This window comes from Phyllostomus discolor, chromosome 1, assembly GCF_004126475.2.
Source record: "Phyllostomus discolor isolate MPI-MPIP mPhyDis1 chromosome 1, mPhyDis1.pri.v3, whole genome shotgun sequence".
NCBI lineage: Eukaryota > Metazoa > Chordata > Mammalia > Chiroptera > Phyllostomidae > Phyllostomus > Phyllostomus discolor.
The window spans coordinates 185,030,553-185,045,249 of record NC_040903.2 but is presented as its reverse complement, the minus strand read 5'-3'; the positions used below and the strand labels follow the sequence as shown (position 1 = coordinate 185,045,249).

The 14,697-nt window shown below is 38.5% G+C and overlaps 1 long non-coding RNA gene across 1 annotated transcript; it reads right to left on the bottom strand.

Annotated features, from left to right (window-relative positions):
* Positions 1 to 2,204: 2,204 nt before the first annotated feature.
* Positions 2,205 to 8,568, bottom strand: LOC118501593. The gene is made up of 3 exons (XR_004904218.1): positions 8,460 to 8,568; positions 6,241 to 6,407; positions 2,205 to 2,534 (listed from the first exon to the last, which is right to left on the bottom strand). It is a non-coding gene; the product is annotated as an uncharacterized LOC118501593 (long non-coding RNA).
* Between the last annotated feature and the right edge of the window lie 6,129 nt (positions 8,569 to 14,697).

Here is a 14,697-nt window from a genome sequence, read left to right as displayed (position 1 = left end):
GGAGTCCCATCTATTGCCATAATCTAAATATACATTTTATTAACAAAGAGCAAATGTAAGGAACTGCTGATGTAGTATGTAGAAAGACACAAGATATTGCCATGTTCACACTAACAAAAAACCTGGATAAGCTACAATATCACAGTTTCATTTTTAAAAATGTCTGACAGCTGAAGACATGTAAAAGAACCCTAAATGAAGTAAATTTAAGGAAATGAGAAGGCCTTCCTGTGAGAAAAGATATTCATGGCTGCTTTCTTTCCTACAGAATGGTACCCGCTATGGTACCCCACATTCGAGAAAGGTTGTCCACTGCAGCCTGGGAGCAGGGTAGGAGAGCCGAGGGCATCTGCCTAAAGCACATCAGGCTTTCACTGAGTGAAGGCAGCAGTTGATAAAAGGGAGGAGCATGTGTTCAGAGAGCAAAGAGAACACCCCAGGAACCCAAATAGTTGTGGCGAGGCTGTCAACAGGAGAAAATCCTCCATTATTGTGCAGAGCATCATTGGGTCCCAGCTCCCATGCCTTCCTGAAGGGTATGTCTTGATTCAGCCTCAAAATATTCCAAGTCAGTGACAAAGTGAACCTGAGTAAAGCTGCAACAAAGCCCAGATCCAGATCATTTGAAGATTTGATAGTTTCACCTTACCCCCACACCACCTGCTTATATTAGTAATGTAGAAGAAGGGGTGTGACTTTTTCTGAAGGTACACATTATTCCATGTGGTCTCCATTGCTCTTTTTCACACAGGCTAGCATAAAATAAAAACTTAGAAAAACAAGAAATAAAATGTGACACAGTATCAAAAGAAAATACAGTTAATGATCTTAGAGATGGACAAAGTATCAGAATTGCCAGACGCATTTAAAATCACTGTGACAGATATGATAAAGGATAGAGTAGAAACACTGAATAACATGTAGAAAAAGTCGAGGGAAATTTACACAGAGAGATGGAAATGGCAAGAATGTGGGAATGCTAGAAATGAAAATATGGTATTGGAAGAGAAAAAATTATTTTAGAATTATTATAGATTAGAAAAAGATTTTATTTATTTCTTAGAGAGGGAAAGGGAGGGAGAAAGAGAGAGAGAGAGAGATATCAATATGTGGTTGCCTCTCATATGGCTCCTACTGGGGACCTGGCCTGCAACCCAGGCATGTGCCCTGACTGGGAATCAAACCGGCGACCCTTTAGTTTGCAGCCCATGCTCAATTCACTGAGCTACACCAGCCAGGGCAATTATTATAACTTTTTTAAAATATAATATGGAAAATAGATGAATGATTTTGCCAGAGAATGAGAACCTACCCAAAGGGGGAATTAAATGGACATTTTATAACTAAAAACTGTTATATTAAGAACTCATTATATAAATTTAAAAGCACATTACCTATAGCAGAAGTTAGAATTAGTAAACTAGGAGTTGGTAAATGGAAAAGGTCCTAAGTGAAGTCAGAGAGAAATGTGGAAAGCATATAGAACACGTGAAACACAGTGAAGAGGCCTTATATTCATGTAGTTGGAGTCCCAGAAGCAGAAGAGAGAAAATAAGGAATAATCAGCATTCAAATAGGTAGTAGCTGAGAATTTTTCAAAACAGACAAAAAACTTCAATTCTTCAGTTCAACAATCTCTGTGATTTCCAAACAGAATCAATACAATGCAAACCACACTAAAGTAAATTATAGTTAAATTGCTGAAAACCAAAGGCAAAGATAAAAACTTACAAGTAGTGTGAAGGTGGAGGGAGAGAAAGACTCCTTACTTCAGATGACCAACACTAAGACTAACAGTAAGACTAACATTCCTTTATCATCAGGAATGATAGAAGCCAGACAATGGAATGGCATCTTTAAAATACTGCAAGAAAATAACTACCAATGTAGAATTCAATACCCAAAATAATCGATGAGCTATTTCAATTGTGACTCACAAATATTATAGAAATTACTAATGTCTGTATGGCTCTACTCCCTTTTTTTTTTTTCCCATCTTTATTTTACAGAGAAAATTGAAACACTTTCTGGAAGAGCTATGTAAGGTGCATGATATAGGGTTAATCACTCAAACCTTGTGTTTTGATCACATATGACCTTTATTTATCATGTGTGATTATGCAGAGGCATTTAGTTTTAAAGGACATACTCTAAGTATTATTCCCATAGTGATAACTGGTGGGGTGAAGAGGGAGGAAGGTGTATGGATGGGTTTATTTATATCCTGGAGATTTCTTGAAAAGGACTGACCTTCATCTTATTGTTCAAAGAAATCTGTTAACATTTCTAGTTGGGCCTTTTTTTACATTCTGTTTCAATCTGTTGCTGTGATAGAGAATATTATTTCAAGATTATTAAGACTCACCTACTGTGTAGTCTCCTAAACCAATAGCACTTATGGTGGTGAATGAATAATACAGTCCTTCAATGAAAGTCCAATTCTCTAATGACATGAAAACAAACGGTGGTAATACCAGAAACAAAAGCGATCCAATTACAATGAAAAGTACAATTTTCCAAAGAGAAGCATTTTTCTGAAATATATTAGAAAAAGAGATACAATGTTAACTGTTATATCATAAACCAGCAACATTAAAAAAGTATTGCTTGCTCCATTAGTTTAGTATTCTTATCAATTCTTTCACTGTTCAAAGGCTTAGAGCCCTATAAAGAGATCTTTCCTTTGAATAATCTTGCCCCTAGGAGTATGTCCAGGTTCTATCATTCTATGTTCTGTATAACATCCTTTGTTTTTCTATCTCTTTCTTCTCTCCTGTTCTTTCTTTCCTATTCTCTGCATCTAGACCTTGATTTTAGACTACTTTTCATGTATACTTTAACATCCCCACTTCCTTCTAAGACTGTCCATGCCTAGGTATCAGAGTATCGTTCCTCATTGCTCTGGGCTCTGCACACACACTCCCAGGCTAGCCCAGGACACCCAGTCTGGACACAGCACCAGCCTTGCCTGCTCGCTTGCATAATAAAGTAAGTTAGACACCCATCAACTGGAAGAATTTGATACCCAAAATAGTCGATGAACTATTTCAATTGTGACTCACAAATATTATAGAAATTACTAATGTCTGTATGGCTCTACTCATAGGGTACTCCTAATTGGCATCAATCAATAAATAGATCATTTATCACTTAGCCCCACAGAACAAACTATATTTACATTTTCTTTTTTAATATATTTTATTGATTATGCTATTACAGTTGTCCCATTTCTCCCCTTCACTCCCCTCCACCCTGTACTCCCTCTCCCACCCACATCCCCCCCTTTAGTTCATGTCCATGTGTCATACTTATAAGTTCTTTAGCTTCTATATTTCTCATACTATTCTTACCCTCCCCATATCTATTTTCAACCTACAATCTATGCTACTTATTCTCTGTACCTTTTCCCCCTCTCTCCTCCTCCCATTCCTCTATTGCTAACCCTCCATGTGATCTCCATTTTTGTGGTTCTGTTCCTGTTCTAGTTGTTTGCTTAGTTTCTTTTGGTTTTGCTTTAGGTGTGGTTGTTAATAATTGTGAGTTTGCTGTCCTTTTACTATACATGTTTTTTTATCTTCTTTTTCTCAGATAAGTCCCTTTAACATTTCATAAAATAAGGGCTTGGTGATGATGAACTCCTTTAACTTGACCTTATCTGAGAAGCACTTTCTTTATCTGCCCTTCCATTCTAAATGAAAGCTTTGCTGGATAGAGCAATCTTGGATGTAGGTCCTTGCCTTTCATGACTTGGAATACTTCTTTCCAGCCCCTTCTTGCCTGTAAGGTCTCTTTTGAGAAATCAGCTGACAGTCTGATGGGAACTCCTTTGTAGGTTACTGTCCCCTTATCTCTTGATGCTTCTAGGATTCTCTCCTTCATTTTTACCTTGGCTAATGTAATTATGATGTGCCTTGATGTGTTTCTTCTTGGGTTCAACTTCTTTGGGACTCTCTGAACTTCCTGGACTTCCTAGAAGTCTATTTCCTTTGCCAGAATGGGGAAGTTCTCCTTTATTATATGTTCAAATACATTTTCAATCTGTTGCTGTACCTATTCCCCTTCTGGTACCCCTATAATTTGGATGTTGAAATGTTTAAAGATGACCTGGAGGTTCCTAAGCTTCTCCTCATTTTTTTGAATTCTTATTTCTCCATTCTTTCCTGTTTGGTTGTTTCTTTCTTCCTTCTGGTCCACTCTATTGTTTTGAGTCCCAGTTTCCTTCCCATCACTATTGGTTCCCTGTGCATTTTCCTTCATTTCTTTTATGGTAACCTGCATTTGTTCATCTAATTTGCAACCAAAATCAACCAATTCTGCGAGCTTCCTGATCACCAGTGTTTTGAACTGTGCATCTGATAGGTTGGCTATCTCTTGGTTGCTTAAAAGGATGAGTTCTGGGGCATTGATTTGTTCTTCTGTTTGAGCCATCTGTCTCTTTTCTTTTTTTGGTCTGGTCACTCCTGCTACAGTGAGGGGTGGAGCCTTAGGTGTTCACCAGGGCTGGGCACCCCAGTTGCTAGATTGTGACATTGTATGTAGGGGAGGGGTCGAGAGGGAACAATGGCGGTTGCTCTGTTCTCCGTGGGACCTCAGTCCCTTCCCTGGGATCCTGGGTTGCACGCTCTGCCCTGCTCCACAATGGCCACCTCACTGGGTCTGCCATCTGTCACTTGCATACTCAGGGTCCGCCCGCTGTGATCTTGTGCGCCCCAGATGCCTTACGCACCCCTGGATGCCTTATGCGCCCAACTCTCTCTGCTCTCTGCGCTGCCACTGTGCCTGGCTGCTCGTCTCCGCCCCTCCTACAGGTCTGGATGAATGGGTCTATTTTAGCTTCTTGGCTGTCCAACTTCCATTCAGATAAATTTTCTGTCAGTTTTGGATGTTATTCTGCCTCTAAATTGTTGTTGTTCCAATCCTGGTTGTGCGTGGGGGTACGGTGCATCCACGTACACTTCCATCTTGGCCCTATATTTACATTTTCAAACAAAATGAAGAAACTTCTCTTATAATTTCTTATGTATCACTTTCGTTTTATCATATGATGCAAGTTTCTACTCATTTGTTATAGATTCATCATTTATCATTTATTCAATATCTTTTGCCCACATTGCTGGCCAGCACTATGTAAGATGCAAGGCAAACAAAGGAAAACAGGTATTTTATGACTTCACAAACTCTGGTAGTAAATAAACATTTAGAAGATTTATCATTTATTTATGTACATATAATTTACTTACATTTAAATATAATTTAATTCATATCACCAGGAACTTAAGTTCTACGTACCACAAAACAGGGCTGATTCTTTAAAATATTATTGCATAAGAAGATTTATATTTTGATGCTAATATGTTATAGTGATCACATTAGAGCCTGAGGCACAGTATATTTTCTTTTGTGGCAATACAATATTCTAATCTAACAGCAGAGCAGATCCTACAGTGACCACAGACCTCCAAAAAGGACACAAAGGAATAACAAAGGAAGAGGTGCCCACATTATGACATGCCCTGACCCAGAATAAGGACTTGATCGCATCAATGATCAATGGGAATCGCAGCTTGCCACTTGCTCCCTTGGGCTTTCAGAAGGGATCCATTCTTTATATTCCTCTATAGAAAATTAAATACCTTCTTAAAGAATGTCTACAAATTGATTTAATAATAAATTCTCAATCATTTTAGTGAAGAACTATATTATAATTTTTAAGGGTAATGCCTGTGCTAGTTACTGAGTTGACCACACATGACTCAGCTTGACCGGTGGTCAAAACCTTAGTGCCAGCACTGCTTCTAATTGTCTAGGTGATTTGAGCAAGTCCCCTAGCCTTTATGAAGTGTTTTCCTGGTCTGTACAATGAAGGGGTTGATTAAATGACTTCTGAGAACACTTAGTTCATACACAGTTCACCACTACTCACCTTATTGTAAGTTAAATGATTAGAGGCAAATTGCCTAGGAGGACATAGATGGTCTCTCAAACACTGGATTTTCTCACTTCTGTTTTACAACACAGAACGACTTGCTCCTTCTACTCCTACAAATTTCATTCAACATGAGTTCAGTAAGTGTGTATACATGTCATGTGCCTAGTTAATCTAAGGTTGTGAATATATATATGTGTGTGTGTGTGTGTATATATGAATATATATATATGTAAAGAAAAAATATATAAATGAAACTTCTCTACCAGACATGTTTGTGTGTGAGAGAGAGACTGTAGAAAGAGAGATCTTACCTCACTTACTCCCTTACTTTCAAGGTAGTTTCCAAGTGTTTCAAATGGCAGAAAAACTAATGTACTAACATGTTTAAAGACTATGATGGTTAGAGGGATTCCAATTGCAGCAAAGACAACACAGAACATCTGTCCACCAGCAGTTCTAGGAAACACTGTCCCATAACCTGATAAGAGAAAAAGATAGATGAAATACCCCTCAGTATGGGAACTTCATGTAACACGCACATTTAACATTGGGTTTGGAGGGCAAATTTCAGTCATTGGTATTCTAAGAGCCCCAGCACAAACAGCACACTTTTAAAAGCAAACAAAACAAACAAAAAACCACAATGACTTAGACAGCTCTTATCCTAATAATCAAAAAGTGTGAGCTAAAGTAAAAAAGGTTTTCCTCAATATTACCATTTCAAATTCTGCAAAATTGAATTAACTGAAGTGTTCAACAATAAAGGAGAAATCCTGTACATTATGATGTATCAATAGAATGAAATAGTGTGACATCTCCTAGAATTACTGTAATGTTTGTATGAAAAAGAAAGATACTAATGACACTGCTCTGAGAAAGCAGTCTAAAACTGTGTCCTGTCATTATACATATGAAGGACTTCCTATGACAAAGGTCAACAGTTATTTGTGGAACAGTGAGATTGTGGTAAATTGTTTGAAAATTGTGTTGTTATATATTTTCCGAGTTTTCTACATTTTGCACATTTGATTACAATTACACAAGGAAGTTAATAGCATCTTCCTAAGAACCAACTAATTTTAAGAATGCATGCTGGGGTCTGTGTTCTGGGGCTTCACTGTGACTCCCTCGACCCTTCTGGTGCACCTGTCTCAGGTGCCTTGAGTATATTGGCTGCTGGGCAGTTGCTTTCTTCTCTTTTTTAAATTTTTTACCTTTTTAATTTTATTTTTCAATCACAGTTTACATTCAATATTATTTAATATTAGTCTCAGTGTGTACCATAGTGGTTAGATAATCATATGCTTTACAAAGTGTTCTCCCAGATACTTCCAGTACCACCTGGCACCATATACTGTTATCACAATATTATTGGCTGTATTTGCTATGCTGTACTTTACATTCCTGTGACTATTTTGTAACTACCAATCTGTACTTTTTAATCCACTCACTTTTCTTACTCAATCCCCTCCCCTCTGACAACCATCAGTCTGTTCTCTGTGTCCATGAGTCTGTTTCAAGATTATTTGCCTCCTTGTCTTGAGAATTGCCTTCAGCTCTTTGGAACTGTCTCACCTGGGAGGTTTGCCCACAAGTATACCAACAGCTGACTGGCACAGGAATATGAAAGGCCAGACCTTATTTATAGGGTGAGACCAATTTTGTTGTACAATTCTTGCTCTAGAGCTCCCTTGTTAGATTAGACTTGTGGTTATGTATTCATAGGTTGTTCTATCAATATTAAATTTCAGATAATATTTTTATCGATATTTTTGATATGAAAGATAGGGATTCAACTCTTATATATCATCTTCTTCATCCTCCTCTCCAGGTTTGATATTTATATTGCTACTTTTTATTCTTCTGTATTCACCTTTGTACTTTTAAACAATAGTCTTAAACCTCTGTTTAAATTTTTTAAATAAATTCCTGATTCCTGGTATTGTAGAATCAAAGTACTTATCACCCTCTTTTTTTCTCCTCTCTCCCTCCCCTCTGCATCGTTCCACATTCTGTTTTCTTTTCATAGCATCCTATGTGATTACATTTACACTCTGTTTTGGTACTATCACCTACCCTTTTTAGGAGCTCCTTATTCTAATAATTTATTTTTTGGCCTCACTCATGGGCCCTTTTTGGCCAAGAATTGATTTTGCAGCTTTTTGGAAAGTGGAAGAAGAGAATGAAGCCTCATTTGACTTATTTGGAAATATTTTTCTAAATTTGAAAACTTTTTTCATTGAAAAGGAGTGTGTGGAGGGGAACTTTTCTTATTCTCCATAAGAGACCATAGTCTCAAGCCAAGATTTTAAGGGCCCAAATGTAGGGAAAAAGAAAAATTGTTCTCTTCACACACAGCCAAAATATTGCTAGCTTTCCTCCTTTATCTTAGTAGACTTAGTATCCCTTAAACTACTTTATTTCATTAAATATCTAAGACACCATATAAAGGTATGAGCAGTGTTTGCATAGTACCTCACGCATAAAATATTTAGAATCCTAAGTGGAAAAAGAAAAGCACAATACCTACCTATTGTAGATACGATAATCATAGAAGTTAGAAATGCATTTCTAAAAGTCCAAGAGAAAGCAGTAGTTTGATTTCCTAAGGGAGATATTCCTGACAATACGAAAGAACTCATCACCTACAAATTAAAATAAGAGGAAAAAAATTGGGGGTTGTTTAACTTATGTTTCTTTAAGAAGAACACTAAAGAAAATTCATTTCATTTAGTTGTATTAAAACCAAAACCCATATTTAATTGGGTCAAATTGAGAATTTCCCTTAGGGTCAAGTGAAATAGAAACAGTTATGATGGTAACTTAGAATGGAGGTATTAGGGTGGGACCTGGAGCCTTGGTCCAGATTATCTGTAGTGGAGGAAGATGGCAGCGAGGTAGAAGGGAGCAGATTCCACTCCCCTCTACACGCGGGAGAAAAACCTAGCATATCTATGGAGGAACAGAGCAAACAGCAAACAGTACCCCAGCATATATGAAAATAAGACCAAAAATTATAGCGGACACTGAAAAACCAGAAGGTAAGTAGAGTGCTTCAGGACAATAAGGCCCCAGGGACCAGCGAGGTGACCAGGGTGGCTGTAGCCCCAGGCCCAGCACCGGCCACAGGGTTTGCCACAGAGTCCTTGGGAGAGAGTGGGGTCAACTGCTCCCTCCCTGGCCAAAAAAGGTTTAAGCAGCACCAGGAGAGACCTGGTCGCTTGAAGTGGCAGAGAGGGGAATAAGGACTAAGTGGCAAACACACAGGGCTGTGAGCACCCATGGAGTCTGTGGACGCTGGCTTGGGAGAGTTGAGAGTTGCACAGTGATGGGCCTTGGCCCTGATAGTCACTGGTCTGGCTGGAGAATTGGGCTATATGGAGTGGCAGGCTTGAATAGGAGGAATTTCTCAGAAAGAAAAAGTGGAAAGAGAGAGACTGTTTGGGGAATTCTGCAACAGTCACTCCAGCCTCCTCTCCACCCAGCCAGCAGTGATCCCGAGGTTGCATGGAAGGCTCTGCGCACCCCCATAGCACTGGGAAAGCTGTGCGCTGAGCCCACAGGACCGAGAGAGCCTGGCCGAGAGCAGGCACCTGCGTCCCAGCCCGCAGCGGTAATCCCGGGGAAAGAGAGCTCTGAGGAAGACCTGGATCCCACACCCAAGGTTTTGGGGAGAGGCGCCAGGCTAGCTCTGGGGAGACTGAGTGTGAGACTGACTGAGTGCAGATAGGGAAGGGATAAAAGACATACCAATTGCCCCTCAGCCTGTTGCAGCCAGCAAGACCAGGAAAATTGGTTTGGCCAGTTTGAAATCAACAAGAGAATAGGTAGAAGTGGTGAACACCAGGATAGTCACTGGAAGAGGAAACTCAATAACAAAGGAACCACCAACAGATAACAACAGAAGAAGGTGAAGGGGGAAGTAGAAACCACACAAATCCAGGACCTATCTGGATATACAATTAAATAGTGGAGAAACTACCCAATACAAACAACTGAACGAGGGCAAGAAAGAATCCTCAAAACCTTGTACACACGGAAGAACTAGCTTCAACACAACCTGCCCTCACCAGCACAACAAAATACAAGAGGTGGTAGACAGAGTGACCTTCAGTTAACCAGCTGATGAGAAGGACCCATTATAGAATTACCCAACAACAATCAAAACCCAAAGACAAACACAGAGCCAACTTAACAACAGCCCATGACCAATGAGCTCGGGAGATCAAGGAGACTGCACCACTGAATCTCACAGGTATTCTACCACAAAAATTCACACCATAAACCCAGGGAGCCAGAAAAGATCACTTTAAGAAGCGAGGCTAACAAGAAGAGTCTCACAAACAATGGGAAGACAAACAATCCCCAAATGAAAGGAAAGGAGGAAGCCTCAGAAAGAATGCTAAATGAAATAGAGGCAACTCAATTATCAGATATTGAGTTCAAAGTAATGGTTAGTAGGAAGCTCAATGAGCTCACAATGGGCTACCAGAAACTACAGGGAAACTACAAGGAACTCACTGCAAACTACATCAACATGAAAAAGGAAATAGAAACTATCAACAAGGGCCAAGAGGAAATGAAGAATACAATTTCTGAACTGAAGAACACAGTAGAAGGAAGCAAAAGCAGGATCAATAAAGCAGAAGATCAGATCAGTGAGCTGGAGGACAAAGTGGAAAAAAACACCCAGAAAGAGCAAGAAAAGGAAAAGAGGCTCAGAAAGAATGAAGAGGGATTAAGAGAAATTCAGGACAATATGAAACGTAATAATGTCCATATAATAGGGATACCAGAAGGAGAAGAAGAAGAGAAAGGGATAGAAAACCTATTTGAAAAAGTAGTGATGGAAAACTTCCCTAATTTGATGAGAGAAAAAGTCACACAAATCCAGGAAACACAGAGAGTCCCAATCAAGAGGAACCCAAAGAGGCTCACTTCAAGACACATCATAATTAAAATGGCAAAATTCCAAGACAAAGAGGGAATCTTAAAGGCAGCAAAAGAGAAACTTCCTGTTTCTTCCTGTTCTACTAGGGACCCCAATAAGGCTAACAGCTGACTTCTCAATGGAAACACTCCAAGCCAGAAGAGAATGGAAAGAAATATTCCAAGTAATGAGAACCAGAGGCCTGCAACCAAGACTACTTAATCCAGCAAGGCTCTCAATCAAGATAGAAGGTCACATAAGGAGCTTCCCAGAAAAAAGAAGTCTAAAAGAATACACCTCCTCCAAACCAGCTCTGCAAGAGATGCTAAAGGGACTGCTTTAAGGAAAGAAAGGAAAAGAGAGAGACAGAGAGGAACACAGGTACAAAAATGGCAATGAATGACTACCTATCAATAATAACCTTAAATGTAAATGGACTAAATGCTCCAATCAAAAGACATAGAATAACTGAATGGATAAGAAAGCATGACCCACACATATGCTGCCTACAAGAGACCTATGTCAGGACAAAAGACCTACACAGGCTGAAAGTGAAGGGCTGGAAACAAATTTTCTAAGCAAATGGACAGGAAAAAAAAACCAGGGTAGCAATATTTATATCAGACAAAATAGACTTCAATAAAAGGGCCATAAAGAGAGACCCAGAAGGTCACTTCGTAATACTCAAGGGAAGAATCCACCAAGAAGACATAAACATTGTAAATATATATGCACCCTGTATAGGAGCACCCAAATACATAAAGAAAATCTTAGAGAACTTCAAGAAAGATATTAACAGCAACACAATTATAGTAGGGGATTTTAACATCCACTGTCAAAAATGAACAGCTCTTCCAAACAAAATATCAACAAAGATATTGTGGCATTGAACAATGCCCTAGAGGAAATGGACTTAACTGATATATAGAGAGCTGTTCATCCCAAAGAAGCTAAATACACATTCTTATCACATGCACATGGAACATTTTCAAAGATAGACCACATGATAGGACACAAAACAAGCCTCAACAAATTCAAGAAAATTGAAATCATACCAAGCATTTTCTCCAACCACAAGGGACTAAAACTAGAAACCAACCCCAAGGGGAAAAAACCAAAACACTCAAAATCATGGAGATTAAATAGCATGCTATTAAACAATGAATGGGTCAAGAATGAAATTAGGGAAGAAATAAAAAAGTTTCTGAAAACAAACAAAAATAAATTCACAACAACCCAAAACTTATAGGATGCAGCAAAGACAGTCCTGAGAGGGAAGTTCATAGCAATACAGGCATACCTAAAAAAGATAGAAACATTTCAAACAAACAACATAACCCTATGCCTACAAAAACTTGAGGAACAACAACAAAGACAGCCCAGAGCAAGTAGAAGGAAGGAAATAACCAAGATCAGAGCAGAATTAAATGACATAGAGACTAAAAACACAATTCTAGGGACCAATGAATCTAGGAGCTGGTTCTTTGAAAAGATAAACAAAATCGACAAGCCTTTAAGCAGGCTCATCAAGAAAAAAAGAGAAAGGATCCAAATAAACACAATCAGAAATTAAAGAGGAGAGATTACAACAGATACCACAGAAATACAAAGGATTGTAAGAAATTACTACAAAGAACTGTATGCCAAGAAATTTGAAAACCTAGGTGAAATGGACAAATTTCTAGAAAAATATAATCTTCCAAAACTGAATGAAGAAGAAGCAGAAAGCCTGAACAGACCAATAACAGCAGATGAAATTGAAGCAGTAATTAAAAAACTCCCAACACACAAAAGTCTGGGTCCGGATGGCTTCACAGGAGAATTCTACAAAGCATTTAAGGAAGAGCTAACCCCCATCCTTCACAGACTATTCCAAAAAATTCAGAATGATGGAAGACTCCCAAACTCTTTTTATGAGGCCAGCATCATCCTAATCCCAAAACCAGATAAAGACACAACAAAGAAAGAAAACTTCAGGCCAATATCACTGATGAACATTGACGCTAAAATCCTCAACAAAATACTGGCAAACCGCATCCAGCAATACATTAAAAAGATCATACACCATGACCAAGTGGGATTCATCCCAGGGATGCAAGGATGGTTCAATATTCACAAATCAGTAAATGTAATACATAACATAAACAAAAGCAAAGACAAAAATCACATGATCTAATCAATAGATGTGGAAAAAGCATTTGATAAGGTACAGCACCCATTTATGATAAAAACACTCAGCAAAGTGGGAATAGAGGGAGCATTCCTCAACATAATAAAGGCCATATATGAGAGACCTACAGCCAACATCATACTCAATGGGCAAAAATTAAAATCTTTTCCACTAAGATCAGGAACAAGACAAGGCTGTCTGTCTACTTTCACCACTTCTATTCAATATAGTACTGGAAGTTTTAGCCACAGCAATCAGACAAGAAAAGGAAATAAAAGGCATCCAAATCAGAAAGGAGGAAATGAAACTGTCATTGTTTGCAGATGACATGATAGTATACATAGAAAATCCTATAGACTCCGCCAAAAAACTGCTTGACCTAATAAACAAATGTGTCAAAACAGTGGGATACAAAGTCAATATCCAGAAATCAAAGGCATTTTTGTATACCAATAATGAAAGCAGATGCAGAAATCAAGAAAAAAAATCCCATTCGATATAGCAAAAAGAAAAATAAAATACCCAGGAATAAATCTAACCAAGGAGGTTAAAGACCTGTATGCAGAAAACTACACAACACTAAAGAAAGAAATCAAGGAAGACACAAACAAATGGAAACATATACTATGTTCATATTAGAAGAATTAACATCATCAAAATGTCCATACTACCCAAAGCAATTTACAGATTCAATGCAATACCTATTAAAGTATAACGGCATATTTCACAGACATAGAACAAGCACTTCAAAAATTTATATGGAACCCTAAGTGACCCCCAATAGCTGCTGCAATTTTGAGAAAGAAGAGCAAAGTAGGAGGGATCACAATACCTGATACCAAACTGTATTACGAGGCCACTGTAATCAAAACAGCCTGGTACTGGCATAAAAACAGGCACATGGACCAGTGGAACAGAACAGAGAGCCCAGAAATAAACCCAAGTGTCTATGGTCAATTAATATTCTACAAAGGGGGCAGCAACATAAAATGGGGTAAAAATAGCCTCTTCAACAAATAGTGTTGGGAGAACTGGACAGCTACATGCAAAAAAATGAAACTCGAGCACCAACTTACATCATACACAAAAATAAATTCAAGGTGGATAAAATAGTTAAATGTAAGCTGTGACACCATTAAAGTCTTAGAGGAGAACATGGGCAGGAAAACCTCAGATATTTCACGCAGCAACATTTTTACTGACTTGTCTCCTAGAGCAAGGGACATAAAGGAAAGAATAAACAAATGGGATCTCATCAAAATTAAAAGCTCCTGCATGGCTAAAGAAAACAGTATTGAAATAAAGAGAGAACCAACCACATGGGAAAACATGATACCTCAGTCAAGGGTTTGCAATGATATCTCAGACAAGGGTTTAATCTCCAAAATATATAAAGAATTTACATGACTCCACTCTAAGAAGATAAACAACCGAATTAAAAAATGGGCAAAAGACTTCAACAGACACTTCTCCAAAGAGGACACGCAGAGGATCCAGAGACACATGAAAAGATGTTCAGTATTGCTAGCTATCAGAGAGATACAAATTAAAACCACAATGAGATACCACTTCACACCAGTCAGAATGGCCATCATAAACAAAGCAACAAACAACAAGTGTTGGAGAGGTTGTGGAGAAAAGGGAACCCTAGTGCACTGTTGGTGGGAT